The 20,139-nt window shown below is 39.0% G+C and overlaps 1 long non-coding RNA gene across 1 annotated transcript in view; it reads left to right on the plus strand.

Moving 5' to 3' along the window:
- LOC137458646 (uncharacterized) overlaps positions 1–18,708 on the plus strand; it is a 31,991-nt gene extending 13,283 nt beyond the window's left edge. The window contains exons 2-3 of the long non-coding RNA XR_010991874.1: positions 14,557–14,688; positions 18,077–18,708. This is a non-coding gene — a long non-coding RNA (uncharacterized lncRNA). The remainder of the gene's footprint in view (positions 1–14,556; positions 14,689–18,076) is intronic.
- The last annotated feature ends 1,431 nt before the right edge of the window (positions 18,709–20,139 follow it).

The raw sequence follows: 20,139 nt of genomic DNA on the forward strand, positions 1-20,139 counted from the left end.
GATAACTTCATAAAAATACTCCCTACTGAAAAAACAACTTTTTTCTATCAACAGGTAAATTGTACTTTCTTGACAGCACAGATCATGCACTGTAAGAAACGATCATAGTTTGCATTACAGTCAAACTCATAAACTTCAAAGCAGAACTTGTCTTCCCTTTTAAAACTTAAAAGAAATCCACAGCCCCACACCCTCAAAAATAAATAATAAATATTAGAGTAAAGCAACAAATTGTGGAGAATGTTATATAAAAAAAATAACAGCTTCTTTGATAGCAATATTCTTTACACAAGGAAAAAGTGTATTCTTGTGGGAGGTGAGAATATTTTCTTTTAAATCACAATATTCTGTTGAAAACCATCGCTTAAGAACACAAAGGGTGGAAGAGGGCAGCCCTAATGACATGTTGTGTTGGTTGCAGATCTCTGAGCCACATTCTCCTGGAGCCAGGCTCTCATTTTCCACTGAGGGTTTGTACTGCCAAAAACACATCGACAATTTAATCAATATGTATTTTCTCCCCCATCTTTTGGCTGAAGATATTCCTCTTCAGATAATACAGTGTTACTGACACACAGAAGGCTTTTCAGGTCATGGGGCTGCTGCTGATTTACATGTAGATTGCTATTCAGAGCTATATATGCTGCCAAGTTCATTTCTCTCCAGATGAAGAAAGAAGAATATTTCTCAGACTTCATTGCAAATTTCAATGGGCTTTTGTAAGAGAATCAGTTTGATATTATGTTCTGCTTATAAATACATATAAACCCCATCTAGAGGTTTGCACAAGGTCCCATAACATCCCAAAGAAATGGTCTTGAATATGGCCTGCAAGGATTGGAAGCAACTGATGTGTTTTAGCTTCGCTTTGAGGCCAGCTGAATTGGGTCCCATGAAAGATACAGTTGGTTGAAATACACAGAAACAAAGAATGTTTACTGGAACCTCTAAATGATGTGTTGCTCCTCTCTGTGCAACTGTGTGATTCTCCTTAATGAGTATTTTACTGGCAGTGTTAGGGAAACCTTGATGGCATTCTCACTTCATTTTTGCCTGAATCACAGTTGAGTTTCATTTTATTTGGAACTGCCCGACCATACATTTCCAGCACACAATCACCTACTTTTCAGTGTGTCACAAAATCTTGGAGCTTTTCTGGAGTATCTATCCTGAAACTTGAAAACTAATCAACTGTCAACTATTTTCATGTCATTTTATTTCTATCTTTACAAGTGTATCCCCATGGAATAGGAGCATTAAATAATGTAGATAGGATTCTATGACCTCACAGGTTCTTCACCTTGTAGCTGAATACTCGCATCAATAGATCTACCTAGCCTTCCCTATTTTTCCCTTCCCCCACCTCTACCTTACCTACTATTTTTGCACAGAATTAAAAGTCTTCTTCACTTCAGTTTTGCATTTGTGCCTAAGAAGGTGCAGAGATGTATAGTATCACTCAATGCCTCCGACAGCAGGCCATGGGGCTTGACACTCTCAAACTACCTGTGCCCAAACACAGCATGGCATATCTTCAAATGTTTATCCTGTGAGGTGACAACTGTGAGTGCTGTATAGATGTTCTACATCTGGAGTGATTTCATCACCCAGAATAGGAAGACACTGTCTTCTCACGAGGTCTGGAGTCAAGGATTTTTGTGCTCTCAAACACATTTAGAAGCATTGCAGCAGCAGCAGACACAGCAGCCAAGTCCACATGATTCATTGAGCTTAAAAGTGTTTTTGCCTGAAGAGTTCAGGGTCTCCGTGGGGGAAACATGGTGCAGTTGCATGCAGTAGGTGGTCTCTCATGTCTTTACTGAGCATCCTAAAAAAAATGGCAGAGGAGAAAAAGCCCATTTAATCTCCATACAATAACACCATGTGTATGGAGGAATTTGATGTGCATATGCTACTGCTTGGGTTTATTACACAGAGAGACAGGTCCCATTACAGACACAATACAGAAGTAGAACATACTCATCTTTGTTGTAAATGATCCCTTCCTTTTTAAGCCTGCATTTCCCTCACACTTCTACCCCCCAGCCCCCTCCCCTTACCCCCCATCTATTATATAGCCAGTAAGTAAATAAGAGCTTTAAAGATAGTGGAAGTCTCTCTTTCTGGCTGTGCATGCTGTACCATCTGAACTCTCAAGATCCTTTTCCATTTATATGGAAACACTGCTATACCTGCAGTAAAATTAAATATATTTCAGTAAATACACATAGAACACAGTGGTGGAATGAAAATAATGTGTGCAGGCAGATACAGGAAAACACATATACGTGTACAAGAACATAAAATACTCAGGAAAAAGATTTACATGCTCTATGGAATTTTGCTGTCCTATAAACAACACAAGTGCAAGGAACAGTCTGAAAACACTAAAATGATCAGCTGCAGACCTGATTCCAGCAGCTCTAGAATCATAGCATTGTAGATCAGAAAGGGAGAGCAGAGAATCTCAACAGCTTCTATCAATTCAGTGCCACCTTCCTCTGGGGTGTTAGTAGCAGTTAGCTCCCTGGTCTTAGGCCAGTAAAGACAGACTTCACTGTAGGCTTGCTGCTTTCTGCCTAATAAAATCATGGACTAGAAAAATCTTACCTTTACTGAAGCAAAACTGCTGTGCTGATAGTTTCTTTGTTTTAATGGAGCATTACAGATGTAAGAACTAATTACAGCTCACTTCCATGAAACAACCATGCAGTCTGAGAGCTGTAGTAGCCTCTGGCGAAGTTGTTAGAGCCTCTACAGAGGACTTTTTGTGTCTTATCTCATTACAAAAATCCACCAATTTTGCTGGTGAAGAATTAACTAATTAACTAAATCCAGACGACACAGAATCCATTAGGTACATTATTCACAGTTTTGGGGGGAAGGAGATAATGAGGCAATAGATTTTCACTTACACCTTACCTAAGATTTGCATTGTCTGGCCTAAACTATCTCGTGTACTGTAGCCCCAAGCCTAGCCTGACTCTGTGTATTCAGCGTTAAGTTTCTTCTGATCCTGAGTAAAATGTTCTAATGTCAGTAGGAGTAGTCTCCTTAACAAACAATAGATGTTCTTTTGGGCCATCTCTCTGAGCACAACAGATTTTTAATTTGATCCCAGCTCAGGCTCTATGGCTCCCATTTGCCTCCCTTCCTCTCCCTCAGTTACACGAGGAGGTTTCAGGAATGCAAAGTTAAGCTGTAGTCACTCTTCTGTGTTGACTTTAGTATGTCCCCAATGTAAACCTCAAAAGTTCAGGTTGTTTTGGGGAACAAGCCAACAGTGCTTTCCATTTTGTTAAATGCTATGCAAATAGCTCCTTCTGGTCTTGGAGTGGTAGGCTACTGTGTATTTGTTTGTCAGCAGAGATCTGTGCTAGGTAAATCTGGCTTACACTTCATTGCTGTTTGCTGTCCTTGCTGTAGCTGTTTACCCTCACATCCAAAACGAACCTGACAACTGAAAAGTTAGGTTTGTAAATGGTTTATCACTATGTCCTGCAAAGATAACTGAAGAAACCAATGACAGTTGGACCTCCTCCTGAGAGCTACATTATATGCTTCATAAGGGCTACTTTTCAAGATTTGGTTGTGCATCATCTGTAATAACTATGCTCTGCTGGTGATTTCTTCATGCACTGATACAAAGTTTAGCATTTCACACATGCAGAAGCTCTGATTTTTAAACAAAATCATAAGAATAAAAAATACCAAGGCACCTAAAATTCTTGTATGTGGAGAGCAAGTGAACTTCTGCACACTGTAAATAATAAATTAAGCAACCTGAGTATTGTAAAATGTGTCCTTGTTTTTTGGAGGCAATACCAAACAACAGACTGAGAAAGTGTCATTATAACTTCGGGGAAAAAGTTTTGGTTTATTGCTTTCTCAGCATATGTGACAATGGGAAATAAAATTTGATAGGGAGACTATTTCAGGAGTCTCCTAAGCATCAATAATGATTGTTGGAAATAAGTTTTAATGAGTTCAGATGATGTGCTATCTTTGTTGATTTTTTTTTTCAGTTGGTAGCATTTCACCTACAAGTCTGTGTTCTGTGAGTCAATTAAAATACATCCAGACCACTGGCAAAACCAACAGTGTATAGAAAAGTAGCAGACTTAAACATACTTTGTATTAATTCACTGGCTGTCCGAAAGGAAGATATTTCAAGGGCTTCTTCAGACAATTAAACAACCATACCTGTAACACTCCCTTCCTTCTGTTCTGAAGCGGAGGTAGAGAGATCAGATTAACACCAGCACCAGAGAACTACTAATTCAACCTTTCTAATGAATAGCAAGGGTTATGGGGCTAGGCAGTTGCAATCACTACCATCCCGTGTCCTAGGATACTTATCGTTCTACCTTGCAATTGTTTTCCATGTTCAGCATATGAGCTGTACTCATACACATATGAGTGGATGCTGAACCTGGAAATGCTTGAGTGGCCAGGTGTTGGAACAGGCTGCCCAGGGAAGTGCCAAAATCACCACCTCTGGATGTGTTTAAAAGTGTGTAGACACTCAAGGCAGGGTTTAATGGCCACAGTAGTGTTGGGTTAATAATTGGACTTGATGATTTGACTTGATGATCTTAGAGGTATTTTCCAATCTTTTTTGATTCTATATATGTAGATTCTGCACATATGGTTCTGCATGGATGTTTTACAATGAAAGATTCTGTTTTAAAGCTGTTTGATTGTGCAAAGGACAAATTTGATGATGGTTCAAGACCATGGATGCAACTCCAGAGAAGCTACAGGCTTAATAATTTCCCTCCAAAGCACAAAATGACCATTCTGAACTTATTTATTCCCATATAAAACAGAGTAACTTGTATATACTTAAATGATTGAACTTTCAGGAGGAAAATTAATTCAAAATACTCTTCCACAACCACAGTTTGCTCCCAGAGGAGGGATATGAGGGAGAAGGAAATAAACTGATCCTCTGGATAAAGAATCTCTTATTCAGACTTTAATACCATCAACAATCAAATAAAGAATAATATGAATTACCATCTAATGTTCAGGCTATATCAGTGTTTTTAGCCAAACTCAGTACTTTGGTCAGTGCTAATGGTCAGAATCCAAAGATTTATACCCATAATAAAAAATTAGGCTGACCCCTAAAGATATATAATAGTGCTGTTTCAGTAAGAAGAAGAAGAAGAAAAAAATCATTATATGTTGCAAAATTCTCCTCTTTTCCTGTCCCTTCTGTCCCTCTCTAGTCAATTTATAACATTTACATGTTATAAATTGACTAGAGAAATCTTGTTCAGAAGCTTACTGTAGTGGTAGGAAGCTAGTTGCGCCTTTTGCATCCTCAGTTACATAGCTGTGAGATGAAGCCAGAATGGAAAAGAAGCCAGTCCTTTTGGAGATAATTCCCCTATACATGGGATACTTTTTTTTTTCCTTTGTCATGTGTGTCTGATGGAGTTAACAATCTCGTTGCCTTCCCCAAATTCTCTGTTAGCAGTTTTCAGAGCATCGATACATAACTTCATCATTTGGCAATGGTTTTTTCTCCAGGAAGAAAGATCTCATTTATGCTTTTTTTCATACTTTCCTACTATATACCCTTGATTTTAACCATGTAACTTAGGGATTTTGTCACTTTCCTTTTCTACATGATCAAAGTAATGTCTGTTTTCTAGGCACAATAAAACATTTTAAGACCTGTATGCAGAAATATTTCTTTTATTGGAAAGACTAATTATTAGTAAATGATTCTAAATAATTCTCTCCTCCTCTCCCAGTAGATGGGCAAAAGTATGATAGGTGTACTAATAATATAGAAAGTCTGAAGGAAGGCAGCTGCCTATCAAATCCAGTGGATTTGTCAGTCATTAATAAATAGGATACTGCAGTAATTTTCACTAATTTGTATTCAGGCTAGCAGCTTAGAGACTACAGAATTGTATTTGTTATCTCATTTTTTGTGAATATTCTGCCAGAGGCTCTAGATCAAAATTTTCTAAACTTGGCAGCTATCTGTATCTATTTAAAAAATTGCTAGTCCATGTCATTTTTCAGGACATACATTGCATATCTTTTCTTAATCCCAAAATACCACAGATGACACACCTTTCTCTTTTTTTTTTAACAATGCATAGAAAAGTAAATGTGCATATGTCTAAATGATAGCAGGATAGAGCAAGGATTGCTTTCAAAATCTAGCTCCAGGTTTACTTGTGTGTCTACAAATTCAAAACAAATTCACAGGATCACAGGATGTTAGGGGTTGGAAGGAGGCTTTGGAGGTCTTCCAGTCCAACTCTCCTGCCAGAGCAGGACATTAGAATCTAGGACAGGTCACACAGGAACACATCCAGATGGGTCTTGAATGTCTCCAGAGAAGGAGACTCCAACACCTCGCTGAGGCACCTGCTCCATTGCTATGTGACCCTTACAGTAAGGAAGCTCTTCTTCATGCTGAGCTTCATGCTGAACTTCCTGTGCTGCAGTTTACAGCTGTTGCCCCATGTCCTGTCACAGGGTGCAAATGAGCAGAGGCTGTCCCTTCCATCTTGACACTCTTCCACTTTGCAATGAAATGATTTTGACAGAAGTATTTTCACTTACAGCTCACTGCTCATCTTAAAGACTCTTTTCTTTTTATTTGCCATTGGGAATTTTGTCTTGGGAATTGTCCCTGTATTATAACTATATATTGGTTCTGGTTGTCTTGCTGAAGAATAACATCTCATTATGTTAATGAAACAGTCACCTCAATATAATAATGCGGTATAGACTACCATACTGCTTCAACCAAATGTTAGTATACTGTTTAGTATCACTGGCTAGGGAATTGTCAGCCAACTAACTGTTACTTTGAAAGAGTGGGTTAATATTCATGGTAATGTATTTCACTGAACTGAACCTTTCAGTGATGCAACAGTCACTTTTTTTTATACACGCTGTATATAATCCTTGAACTAAATTATGCAGAGCTGTGAAGTCTGCTTACCCTGCCTTGCTCTCCATACTACAGAGCTTACTGTGCCAACATGCTTGCAGAGCATGAATGAGTATGACCTCTCAAAAGATCACCAAGCTGAACTCAAGAGTAGGTGAAGTTCCTATCATCACAGCATAGTTTGGGTGGTAAGGGACCTTTAAAGGTCATCCAGTCCAATCCTACCAACTAGATCGGAGTGCTCAGAGTCCCATCCACCCTGACCTTGAAAGTTTCCAGGCATGAGTCTTCTACCACCTCACGGGGCAACCCGTGCTAGTGTTTTGCCACCCTCCTTCCCTACATATAGTTTGAACCTCCCATCTTTTAGCTTAAAAACATTATACCTTGTTCTGTTGCAACAGGCCCTGCTAAAAGAACTGTCCCCATCTTTCTTATAGGCCCTTTTCTGGAGATTGTAGCCACTCAGCTTGGCTCTAGAGGACACTCTTCCACATAGTTTCTACCGTTAGAGCTTTGATTTGTTGAAGTGAATGGTGTAGTTTTGCCCCAAGTCCTTCATTCATACCCTGATGACCTCACCAACAGTAATAGTACCAAACTCAGCATAAAACCTCACTGCCACTGGGTGCACCAGCACACAGGGTGCTTCACACATGGACTGAAAGGAGAAGAAAGCTCTGGTAGTGTCCAAAACAGGGAGGTTATGTTTTTGTGTTTGAGACCTTATCTAGCCGTGCCATGCCACCATTCTTTATTCCAGGTTGATTCTTTATGCTCTTGATATTGTCCTCGCATTTTCTCGGTATGTTTGCTTTTTCTCCTCTCTGCAAAAACAGTATTTCCAAGTTGTGATCATTATTCATTTCTGGGCACCTGAACATTCACTTCATGCCATAGAAAAATGCTGTGTAAAATTCCCTGATAGAAACAGTCTGATTTATTGTTCATCTCAAATGCACCAGACACATTCTGCCTGCCTTGGCTTCTTTCTTTGTCTTTCTCTTGTCACTTGCTTCCGATCAAGCACAGGATTGATTTTTTTCCAGACCTTGCTTCTTGCATATAAAGCTCTATCTGACCTATTCCACGAGCAAGTTGTATTTACTGACTTTATATAAAGCTCTGCATGTCAGCCTGAGATTGAGTTGTATTGGTTTGATAAGCATTGCTATATCTATCATCTGATTTCAAAGTGACATACCTCTGTGCCTCAGAATATTCTGCAAGGAGATGTGTGTGATGTTTGGATCTTTTGATCCATCCCTGAAAAAAATGTGAAGTGATAACTCATATTTTACTGAAGAGTCTTCTGTGTGCTTATTATCATTCAGTTTAATTTGCTTTTAAAACAGTATCCAACATTTTGAATAGCAAGTGTGAAGAAAAATAACATCAAATCAAGTAGCAATGATGTTTCCAAAACTGCTTTAGAAGTTCTCCAAGAAGTAGGTTGTCATTGCCATTGCTCAGCTGTTCAGAAAGCAAGATTCAGTCTGTGTGTCAACAGAGGGGAAAAGCAAAGACTGCTTAGCCAGTTCACAGAGATTTAAGTAAATGGCAGGTTGAAAATGGGCAAAGATCATCAGATAATGTAGCCCTGCTCTTTCTTACTCCTTTTCTGGTCAAGGTGACTGGAATGGAGCCAGCTGCTTCACAAAAAGGGAGAGCAATGGAAAGAAAGGCAGTGTAAGATACATTCTGATCATTTTTTGTCAGCTTCTAGGATACAGGAACTGGGTTTCATCCTTTCAATCATTTTACAGGAAAAAAGGAATTTTGAAAAGATTGTTTAAAGATATCTGTTAACTCTAGTTGGAGAGAGACACCATTCTAAATCAAGCCTAATTGTGCAAATTGCATTATGAAAATTGAAGTAAATCCAGGGCATAGAAGTACATAAAGCACCTGTGGGGGTGGCTGTGATACAGGAGAATATAATGCAAAACTTTTCATTATCCACAGGGCAACTCTTTGGAAAAGTTACACATATGTAGGCTTTCAATAAGACTTCTAATTTTCAATAAGACCTCTTAATCTATCCCAAATTAGCAATTAAAATTTGTTACTTGTCAACACTTTGGTGAAATAATCTCATAAATGTACAACAATGTAGAACTTCTACTTTTGTTGCCACCTCAACTCAGCTCAAATTAAACAAAGGATTTTAAAAAGAGTTTCCCAAGTGGAAAAAAAAGTAAAAGGAGCATCCTTTCTTTCCACTCTATTAAGATTAGTAGAACAAAGTTATGAACATCAGATGATTGTGGGTACTCAGTGGAAAAGGCAACTAATTAGTTAAGATGAATTGCCAGAATGACCCCTATGCACTGCTCAGGCATATTCACAGTAGGGTGTCATATCTGCCACTCTCATTACCTTTGTTTTTCATGGTCTGTTATGTTTCAGGATTTAGATGGAAGTTTCAGTTGCCAGTCAAGAGGCAGAGGTTAACAGATACTGAAATGTTAGAAAATATGGGTACTGTATGTTAAAAAGCTAACTAGTTATTAGAAAGAGAAGAGAGCTGAAGCCAGGAAAATGGAATTGTGTTTAATCAGCAAACGAATAACTAAATTGACCTTACTTGGTAAAAAAAATTTCTGGTTATTAAAGTTAGGGGTGAAAAGAACTAAATGTAAAACCTTTTAGAGTTACACCTTAAAAGTCAGTGTTAAAATCAAGATGGGATTGTGGAATAAAAATGAAAAACCAGACAGATGGTGATTTTCCAATCAAGGGAAGAGTGGAACAGGTAAAGTTATGCAAATTCAGGAAGCATAAATTATTTCAAAATTATGAAGGACAAAACACAGGAGGCTAAAGTATGTGTAATAAAGGGTAAGACTGATGGAAACTGCTGCTCATGAACAGACCTGTGTCAGTTGGTTAAACATGCTAAAAATTATGTGAATGAACCCAAAAAATAAGAAGCAGGGGAAAAAAAAGTCGTTCTGTTGCACAGAACAGAAGAAAGCATGTTTAGGAAAAGTATTTGTAAAGATAAGAAATGCCAATAAAGTATAAAAGGGATTGATCACAGGGCACTTTAATTAATCTCTTATTGGTATAAATTTAAAATAAGGTACAGCAAAGCAGGATCCATGTTCTTATGTGCACTAGATAAGAAATCTTTAATAAAATGGATTTTATCCCTTTATAGAACTGCTGAAGACAGCTAATGTTCTCTCTAAAATGAAGAATTTATCAGATGTAACCATGAGAAGTGGTTGAGCCCAGACTAAATATTAAAAGTGTCACATTTTACCACTAGTTATAATTGTGTGAATTCAGCCAGAAGTATTTGCCAATATTTTTTCAAATATCAGGGGCACATTTGCATTGCTGCTATTTCTCCAGTAAATTTATCTCCTATTTTATATTTGGGCACAGTACTTTTTTTCCTGACAGAGGTACTTTCAAAAAGCAATAGCAGAAGGAGTGCTTCAGCACTGGAAATATTCAGTGTTGGTCTGTGAGACCATGAAACGAAAGAGTGAGTTTTGACAGTAGTACTGGAATAATAGTTGTGGTCTTGACAAACAAAGAGGAAAGAAGAGAGAGAGAGGATGAACAACCAGGAAAAGATCAGAAGCAAAAAACTGCTTACCCTGCCTTTCCAAAAGCTATGATGCCTTAACAGTAAGGCAACAACCAAGGAGAAGACCTGAGATCACCTCTTAGTTATACACTAAGAATCTTCCTGTCCTACTCTCCATCGAGTAAAGTGTTATTTTCTGCTCTTGGTCACATGCTCTGTCATCCACTATTCAGAAGACTTAATTTTATTCATCATTCTTTGCATGCTGTCAGAATATCCATCCTCTTTTTCATACCAAGTCTCAGCAAAGAAACAGCAGCCCTTCTTCCTCAAGGAGATGGATCATTAAAATCAAAGAGTTGAAAATGATCCTTGTGGTCCCTTCCAGCCCTGAATGAAACTATGAAACTATGAAACTATGAAAATGGAGAAGCTTGGGGGAGGGATCTGGCTTCTGGTTGTCTGCTGATTTTGCAGAAATTTGAAGTAGCCAAAGCACAGCATCCATGTGAGCATGTCTTATGATTCAAGAAATATGGGTCATCCAAATTCTTTTGGATTCATTCTTGTATGGTCCACAGGAGTGGAATCTACTACAAAAAGGAGCTGAACTTTCTGAGTTTTACTTTAGCTGCACAACAGTGCACAGTGCTGTTGGAAGGTCAGAGGACTGTTGCAGCAGTAAAAAGAGAGTTCAAGAGAAGAGAAAACTCGAAGTTTTGTACTTATGCCTTTTCTTTATCCTGAAATATAGCTTAGGTCACTATGAAAGACCTGTAAATTAAAGTCTTTGATGTATATACACAGTTTATATAAACTTATTTATTTTGTGGGGAAGGAAAGGCAGAGGAGGACATGGAGTTGCTGAGAAACGCTCCTGATGGAATTCTTGGCCAGTGGAGCCTCATCATCTCTATAGTATAAAGAAGTACCCCATGGGGTTGATATATTTAAAGCTGATCAGTGTCTTCCAGGCCACTACAAAAATTGTGTGCTTATGACAAGGATGGTTCTTGCAGCCCAATGAATGTGTAATATTATATAAAATCAGATCTAATAATGTCTCAAATGCAGAGTAAGGAAGATCTTGTTTCTGAACTACCAGTCTGGGTCACAGTAACTCAGATAAATGCACATGAGTGACAGCACATTAGTTTGAGAAGGAAATTTGCTTTTTTTTTTCCCCTTCTACTATTATTTGCAGATAGAGAGGTGTTTAAACTAGATTCTGAAGCCTGTAGTAGAAACTCTTGCCTGGGTTATAATCATAACACATGACTCCAAAGTAAACTTACATTAGCACAACTCAATGTGGTAATTAAGATAGAAAAAGGCAGTACTAAGCTGCATGGCCTATCAGATTCCTTGGGGAGACAAAAAGGACTGACGTGACTTGAAATGTGTCCAAAGGGTTTAGTTAGCCTCCAATTAGCTGCAAACTTCCTCTATTAAAATGCATAACAAATACCAGCCTACATGTCCCTGAACCCTTCATTATTTAAGTTCTAATTTCAGATGGTTCTTTTATTAGAGCATATATCCCAAAAGCTAGCATTGACTTTTAATTACACTATAGAATCATTGTTGTCAGGTGATAAGTTGGAAGGACGGAAGACTCCAGGGCACATCTGGATGAACCACAAGAGCTCAGCTCTTAACAAAAAGCAAACAACAGAACAAAGGCAAACATTCTAGGACCAATATACAATAAAATGAAGGCCAAATGGACATTTCTCCTTAACCTTGCATTTTACACCTGCCATGAAATCCAGTTTACTCAGGCAACCAGACACAAGTGTAGGGACTGGTAATGTGAAGTGGAGCAGAGTGCAAACTGTTCCAAAGTCCTTACACTCCCTCAAGTTCAAAAAGGACACACGCATTTATTTATCCCCACATTACTGTTATTGATCTCTTATTACAAAGGTTGTATTGAGGGTTGTTTGCTGAAGATTTCCATACTGTTTAAAGATAATTAACATACTTGGAAGGGAGTGCATTAGGAGGTTTTAGCTTCTGTGTCAGGGTTTGTTTTAATGTTTAGTTTCTCCTGGCCATTGTCCATTCTAATTGTGCCTGCATGAGAACTCTGAATTTGGGCAGCAACAGTTCATTAGATTTTGAAATGAATGTGTGTTTTGATGTCCTTGTGATTGCTGGGTGCTGGAGACTGCAACCACTAGTGAAAAAGCTACAATTAGAAGAGCACAGAGCAAGCTTCTGCATCACCCTTTTAAAAGGACTGCCTTATCTGTATGTGGATATCAGGGAAGAAACAGCTAGGAGAAGACTTACATGAGTATCTTAGCTACATGAAAAGTATTACATTGAGTATCACTACTGTGTTTATTTATTTATTTTGTCTACACTTATGGAAAATAAGCCACTTAGGCTGGAAGAGCTTGTCGAGCTCTATTTTGAGCTTGTTTTTTTTGCAGTAGGAAAACATGACAGACCACATGATGCACAATAAAAAAACTGCATATGCAACCAAGAGTATATTTCTTGCAAATGTATTCTTCTGCCTGCTACACACCTTTTTCCCTTTCACAATGGGAATCTGGAAAGCTTAATACTTAACTGAATTGTATGATATGCAATAACCCTCTTTCTTCTTTTCTGTCTCTCAGTGCATGTACAAAGCCTCCACTGTCTAAGCAAGTCACTTGAAGATCATAGAATCATAGAATGGTTTGGGTTGTAAGGGACCTCCAAGCGTCAGCTAGTCCAACCCCTACTGCAGTCAGCAGGAGCATCCTCAACTGTATCAGGTTGCCCAGAGCCCTGTTGAGCCTCACCTTGAAAATCTCCAGGGATGGGACCTTAATTACGTCCCTGGGCAACCTGTTCCAATGTTCCACTACTTGTTACTTACATTCAATCTAAATCTGCTCTTCTCTAATTTAAAACCATTGTCCCTCAGCTTATCACCACAGGCCTTTGTAAACAGTCCCTCTCCAGCCTTCTTGTAGGCCCCCTTCAGGTACTGGAAGAACACTATTAGGTCTCCCCAGAGTCTTCTCTTCTCCAGGCTGAGTAACCCAAGCTCCCTCAGTTACAACTCACAGAATAAGTGTTCCCTGATCATTTTTGTGGCCCTCCTCTGGACTCCATCAGGTCCATGGCCTACTTTTGTTGAGGGTACCAGACCTGGATGCAGTACTCCAGGTGAGGTCTCACCAGCGCAGAGTAAAGTGTCAGAATCACCTCTCTTGATCTCCTGACCATATAGGAATTGTGCTGAAAACAGGAACTTTTCAGTTTAAGTTATGTGTATTTTGAGGATCAATATGGAATAAGTGTGTTTATTATGCATAAATAAATACTGTCTCAAAACCAGATATTTCTTACTTGAAGGGAAAAAAGCATATAAATGTGCAAAAACATCCCTTTCTTTCCATAAATGTTTTCAAACTAAAATTAACGTTTTGTAACAAAATTAGTGTTGATAGCTGCTATGCTTTCTCTTTCTTCATGGCTATAATGATGGCTACAATCGTGAAGTTAGGAATCATGACTGGTGCAGCCTTCAAAGGATTTTTTTTTCTTCCTTCCTGATTTATAATTTCCTGGGAAATTTAGCTATGTTGGGAAGTAGTTATGAAGGACAGACACGTTTTGTAGGGTTCCATAGCACTTACTAAATTTTCTAATGTGAAAGGAGCCTGGAAAGGTAATAGGCAACAATCATTGCAAAGGTAGGTCAAAGGATGCTGGAAATTCAATTCAGTACTGCTACAATTAAGTGCAGGATGTATTCCTGTGCTGAATTTGTCCATGAAGCATGTAATAAAAATAGAAGAAGGGTCAAAGAAAGCTATAAAGAAATGACATGAGAGCATTCAAAGCTTATGCAGTCATTTGGGAGTCCTAGTTTGAAATGTCTAACCAGCTGAAATCAGTACCCTTTTAGGGCATTTTGGGAATACTCAGAGGTCCTGAAATGTCAGACATAAGCTTAAAAAAGAAATGCCAATTTAAGGTGAAGGAAGTTACTAAGGGACTGGAGATATGAATAAATACCCCCATAATACTATGCACTGCTGAAATATAATTACTTGTTTGTTAAGGTTAATATTCTCTTTTCTAGATCAGCTGCACGGGAATGAGTTGAACCTTAAGCCTAAGGAAAAAGACAGCCACTGAACAATATTGCTTTTCTGAAGCTGGAAGCTCAGTGTGGAATGTTTTTTTAGTCATGCCATTAACCCACAGCAAACAGGTACAAATCAACGAGCGCATACAGCAGTTCCTTCTATTTACTGATGAAGGATAATCCAAATTCACCACAAATCAGTGGTGAGTGATATATTATAGAGACAAAAGCTTTTATTTTATTTTACTTTAATTTTTAACAGAACTGCTTAAAATAACATATTTAGGTCAAGCTTTGTGAGGCAAGCATTTATCAGAATTACAGAGAGAGACTTTACTTAAAACTCTGCTTTATTAGAATAAACCTTTATTAGAATAAACCTTTATTAGAATAAACCAAACCAGGCTGGAAGAGACCTTCAAGGTCATCGTGTCCAACCCATCAACCAATCCAACCCACCCAAACAGCTAACCCATGGCACCAAGTACCCCATCAAGTCTGCTGAACCAGTCTTCCCACACACTGGCTATGACTGTACAGCTAGGCAAAGAGTCGTTCTGGCCCCCAAAGCCACAGTGTTTTCTGTTAATAGTGTTGATGACTAAATCAGTCTGAAATTCAAGGTCAAAATGTTCACGTTTTGAAAAGTTCAAAGCACAAAATGGCCACAGAGAAGCTGGATGGGACACTACCCTGGTTTGCGTTGATAGAACCAGATACATTGGCAGAACAATGGATCAGCCTTAAAGCTTCAGAGCTCAGCCCACCTAACCAAATATTTACAAGTGCAGAGTACAAGTGATTGGCAAATATGACTGAAAAACAGGTTTCAGTCTTCAACTAACTGACTATAACTTCTTCCTTTGAGAATTTGCATCTACAAGCCTGATTTGATTATTTCCACCCCACCCCCCAGTAAATGAAGATTTATACTTAAGTATTAACTAAAAGCCCTGGATTTGGTCTAACAGAAAAGTTGTACCATAGTGCTCTTTTCTATTTTGTTTCTCACTGGAAACAGAGTAACTGAAGTCTGGACTTCTTGATGAAGCTTATTCACTCATCTCTGCCCTGTGTTTCATTAATATTTGTTTTTCTGTACTTGACCATAAAGGGGAAAAAAAAAAAAAAACACTAGATTTTTTTCCAAAAAAAGGGAGTTTGAGAGATCCTGCAGTTTCCTGAATTTTGCATCAAATTGTAAGATCCTTTTTCAAAGCCAAAACCAACCAACCAACCAACCAACCAAAAAAAAAAAGCCTGTCAAAGGCTGGGGCTGAGTTGGCCATAGAAAAATGACAGACATTTTATGAACCCCTCTCCTTTCCCAAAGGGAATAGAAAACTGTAACTGCTTTAATGAAAATAATAACAGTCAAATGAAATATATACAAATATACACAAACCCAACATCAAGCCAAATCCCACGGATGATAATGATGCCACAGTCACCACTGATGCTGTGGGCAAGCACTGGGGAAGTCTTAGACTGGACTCAGTGGCAGACTGTGAGAGTCTAATAAGTTTGTCTCTCTCTATGTAAGTCAACAAAGATAAAGTGATAGCAGAGCCACTGGAAAGAAGGTGGAAAGAATCCTGTCCACCAATCCTGGATGCAAATCAGCTTGTGATTGCATCGTGATAACACGGGACTACAACAATGGACCCAAAGACCCAGCCATCACGCTTTCTGGGCAGGGTGGTTTCCGCCCATCAAGTACCTTGGGCAGGGTGATACAATGGTTTCCACCACCTGTGTAAAGGAATGTGGGAGGACTTGTCTGGATGGAGAGGGGGTAGACGGAGATTCCCCCCTCCTCCAGCCAGGGTCTTGCCCAAACACACAGATTTCCTGCCACTGGAATTCCTGAGGGACAATATTTGACTACATACCTAAGGACTAAAAAACTGTATAAAAGACTTGAGCAACTACTGGTTTGTAGAGAAAAACACAGGAGAGAAACAGAGGAGAGAAACAGAGGAGAAAAACGGGGAGAAAAACGGAGATGAAGGAAAACACAGGAGACGGGCCAGGCCGCTGAGAAGAGAAAGCCGGGACGATGCTGCTCCGGAGAAAAGAAGCAGCCCGGAGGACCACAGCTCCAGCCGAAGCCTCAGCACTGTTCCTGTATCAACCCAACATCTCCCCAGAGGACCACAGCTGTTCTCCAGCAAAAGCCTCACCACGGTGTCTCTACAAACCCAACATCTCCTGCAGCACCTTTCCTCCACAGACTTTATCTTGGGGGGGATGAGGGGTGTGGTAATATAATTCCTTTCCTCTTCTATCTCTCGTCCCTCTCTCTCTTTTCTCCCTTTCCCTTCTTATGTCCACTTTCTCTATTTTCTCCCTTTCCCTTTCTTATTTATCTAATAAATAGTCTAGCTGTTGATACTTTGGCCTCGTTTGTGCCTTTAATTTCACAACACGGGAATATTTAAAAGAACTGTGTCTCTGGACCGAGACATCTAATGTCTCCGGACCGTGACACAGACAAAAACTGGATTCAGGAGCTGGATTCTGGAACTGAACATAAGAATTCATAGGTTGGGATTGAAAATAGAACAAGGTCCTTCTCGGATGTCAGCCATTGAAGAAGAGGTTTAATCCTCATGATCCTTCAGCTTGATATTAAATACAACCTTCATAGAATGCAATCCTTGGCTGGTCAGTTTAGGGTCAGCTGTCCTGTCCACTCCTCCCTGTAGATGCCACTTCTTACTTACAGCACCCCAATGTGGCACACAGTATTTAGCAGTGATCTTGGTATGCACAAGAGCAAGCCTAAGCCAGAGCCTTTCTGCACCCCAGCCCTTGGCAGTAACTCTAAACATCAGCAGTCTCACTGCTAGAAGCAGCCACTGACTGCAAAGATATGCCATTAAATTCAGAAAGTGTAGACACACAGAAAAGCCTGAACTGAGAAGTAGAATCACTGAATAGATTTAGCCTGTTGTAAGCCAAACCAGGACAATCTCCTTATTGCAATTCCACTAAACTAATATCTCAGTGGACTCTTCCTAACAGCATCCAATGTTAGAAACTCCATGCTATCCCTAGATGATTTATTCCATTGCTGTTTCATTACTCTTAGGATTAGAAAGATTTTTCCTCAAAGACATTTTTTGGTTGCTTTTATTTCCTTTTGCAAGTGACAATGTCTCTTGGGATTATTATGAAGAATCATAGTCACCACAGACCTGGAAAACATCTTCCTCTTTTCCCTTTTTGTAAATTGTAGAATCCTTTAACATTTTTCTTCTTCAGTCTATAACATCCTAATTCTTTCCCTTGTTCCTGACAGGTAGAATGTACTATCTCAGTCATCTCTCTGCTATCTCTGAGTTTTTTCCTTATGGTCCTCAATCTTTTCAAAGCACAATGCCCAAACTCCTCTCAATGGTGACCCTAATGCCTCATCAAATCAAAAGCAAGAAGGTCATATCAAAACTGCAGCATACAAAATAATTACTATGTACCCAAGTAAAACATTCATTTTTCCATTTTTTTTCAGGGGGAATGGAACAACAATAGAAATGGGTAGATACAGATTGGATATTAAGAAGAAATTCTTCACCATGAGCGTGGTGAGACACTGGAACAGGCTGCCCAGGGACGTGGTGAAAGCCACATCCCTGGAGTTTTTTAAGGCCAGGCTGGATGTGGCTCTGAGCAACCTGATGTAGTATGAGGTGTCCCTGCCCATGGCAGTGGGGCTGCAACTGGATGTTCCTTGAGGACCCTTCCAACCCTAATAATTCTATGATTCTCAAAATGATGTTACTGTTGATATTGGCTCAATTTATATTCTACAATTGCTTATCTTCTTTACCCACCTTGTTGCTTCCTGCCCTGTGTTTATACAAATTACTCCTGCCTCAGAGGAAAACTTTTTACTTAATGAGCATTCTTATAACCTTTTAGTCATCAATTTGCTGATAAGATTTTGAATTCTGATATTTATCTCCAGCATACAGTCCCTTCTATCATCAAGTGGCTCTTGAATGGTATAAATGTTTTTAATCAGTGAGATCATCAGATACCAAAGAACTTTAAAATCCTGATATTCCCTGAATTAATGTTATTCAGTTCTTCTTCCATTCTGACAATGAACAACTGATAACTAGAATTTTAAGTGCAGTTTCTCCCAAACCCATAGTACTTCTACAAACCAAATATTTATCCAGATTTATTTTTAGAATGGATTGTGCCTGCAAAAGGTTATGATATGCAACACCTCCAGGTTTCATCATTATCCTTGTTATATGGAATGTAAAGGACAATACTTTTTTGGCTTTGTGCATTTTCTTGTCATCTTGTAGACAGTTAGCTGAATTGTTTGTTCCAGATTTTTCTGAGGAACTGAAATATCCTGCCTGGTTGTCAGTTCTCTGACTTTTCATTTTGTTCCCAACTCCTTGACCTCTTTAAAGGTTGACATGATGTTTGCCTTCTAGCATCCCCTGAGTCTTCAAAGATAATCAGAAATGTTTCTGAGATGTTTTTTTCAAATGAATAGCAGAGCTTAGGGAAATAGGGAAGTACTGAAGCAGAGGAAATGCAGAAAAAGAAACAGGAAATGGACAGTAACTCTGATTTATTTATGTACTTAATTGTTTATGTAGAGACCTTTTGGCTCTCTACAGCCACCTGAAAGGAGGTTGCATTGATGTGGGAGTTGGTCACTTTTGCCAAGCAGCAAGCCATAGGACAAGGGGAAATAACCTCAAGTTGCACCAGAAGAGGTTTTGATTGGACATGAGGAACAATTTCTTCCCCAAAAGTGTTCTCAAGCCCTGGAACAGGCTGCCCAGGGAAGTAGTGAAGTCACCATCCCTGTAGATGTGGTGCTGAGATACATGATTTAGTGGCGACCTAGCAGTGCTGAGTTAACAGTTGGACTTGATCATCTTATAAGCCTCTTCCAACACAAATGATTCTACAATCTAATACCCTCTTAAAGCAGCACATTCTGATAGATGTGAAGTTCTAATGAAGACCCTTTTTTAAAGTTTAAACTGTTATAAAATTCAGGAATGAACTACAGTGCTTAATTAAAGTAATTTAAAATGTTAATGGAAAGAACATTTCACTCTCTTGCAGACAATTTTCTTCCTGGTTCAAGGGAATACACATGAGAACCACAGATGGAAAACAACAGCTTTGATTTCACAAAGTTTATGATATATAATCTACAGGGTTTTTTTCAGCTGTGGGAGCTGATTGAAAAATGCTATCATTCACTTAATAAGTTAATATCAAGTTAATATTAAATTAATATAATTATACTGTGGTCATTTCTGGGTGCCACAGTATAAGAAAGACACTGAGGCCCTGAAGCGTGTCCAGAGAACAATGAGGCTGGTGAGGGTTTTGGAGTGCATCTCATATGAGGAGAGTCTGAAGGAACTGGAGTTCTACAGAGAAGACTGAGGGGAGACCCTGTTGCTCTCCACAACTACCTGTGAAAAGAAGGTTGAGGGAGGCCAATGTTGATCTCTTCTCCCATGTAACCAGTGATAGGACAAGATGAAATAGGCTTAAATTATGCCAGGGGAGGTTTAGGTTGGATATTAG

Source organism: Melanerpes formicivorus, unplaced genomic scaffold, assembly GCF_026170545.1.
Source record: "Melanerpes formicivorus ecotype bairdi unplaced genomic scaffold, bMelFor1.0.p_v2 SCAF_265, whole genome shotgun sequence".
NCBI classification, from domain to species: Eukaryota; Metazoa; Chordata; class Aves; order Piciformes; family Picidae; genus Melanerpes; species Melanerpes formicivorus.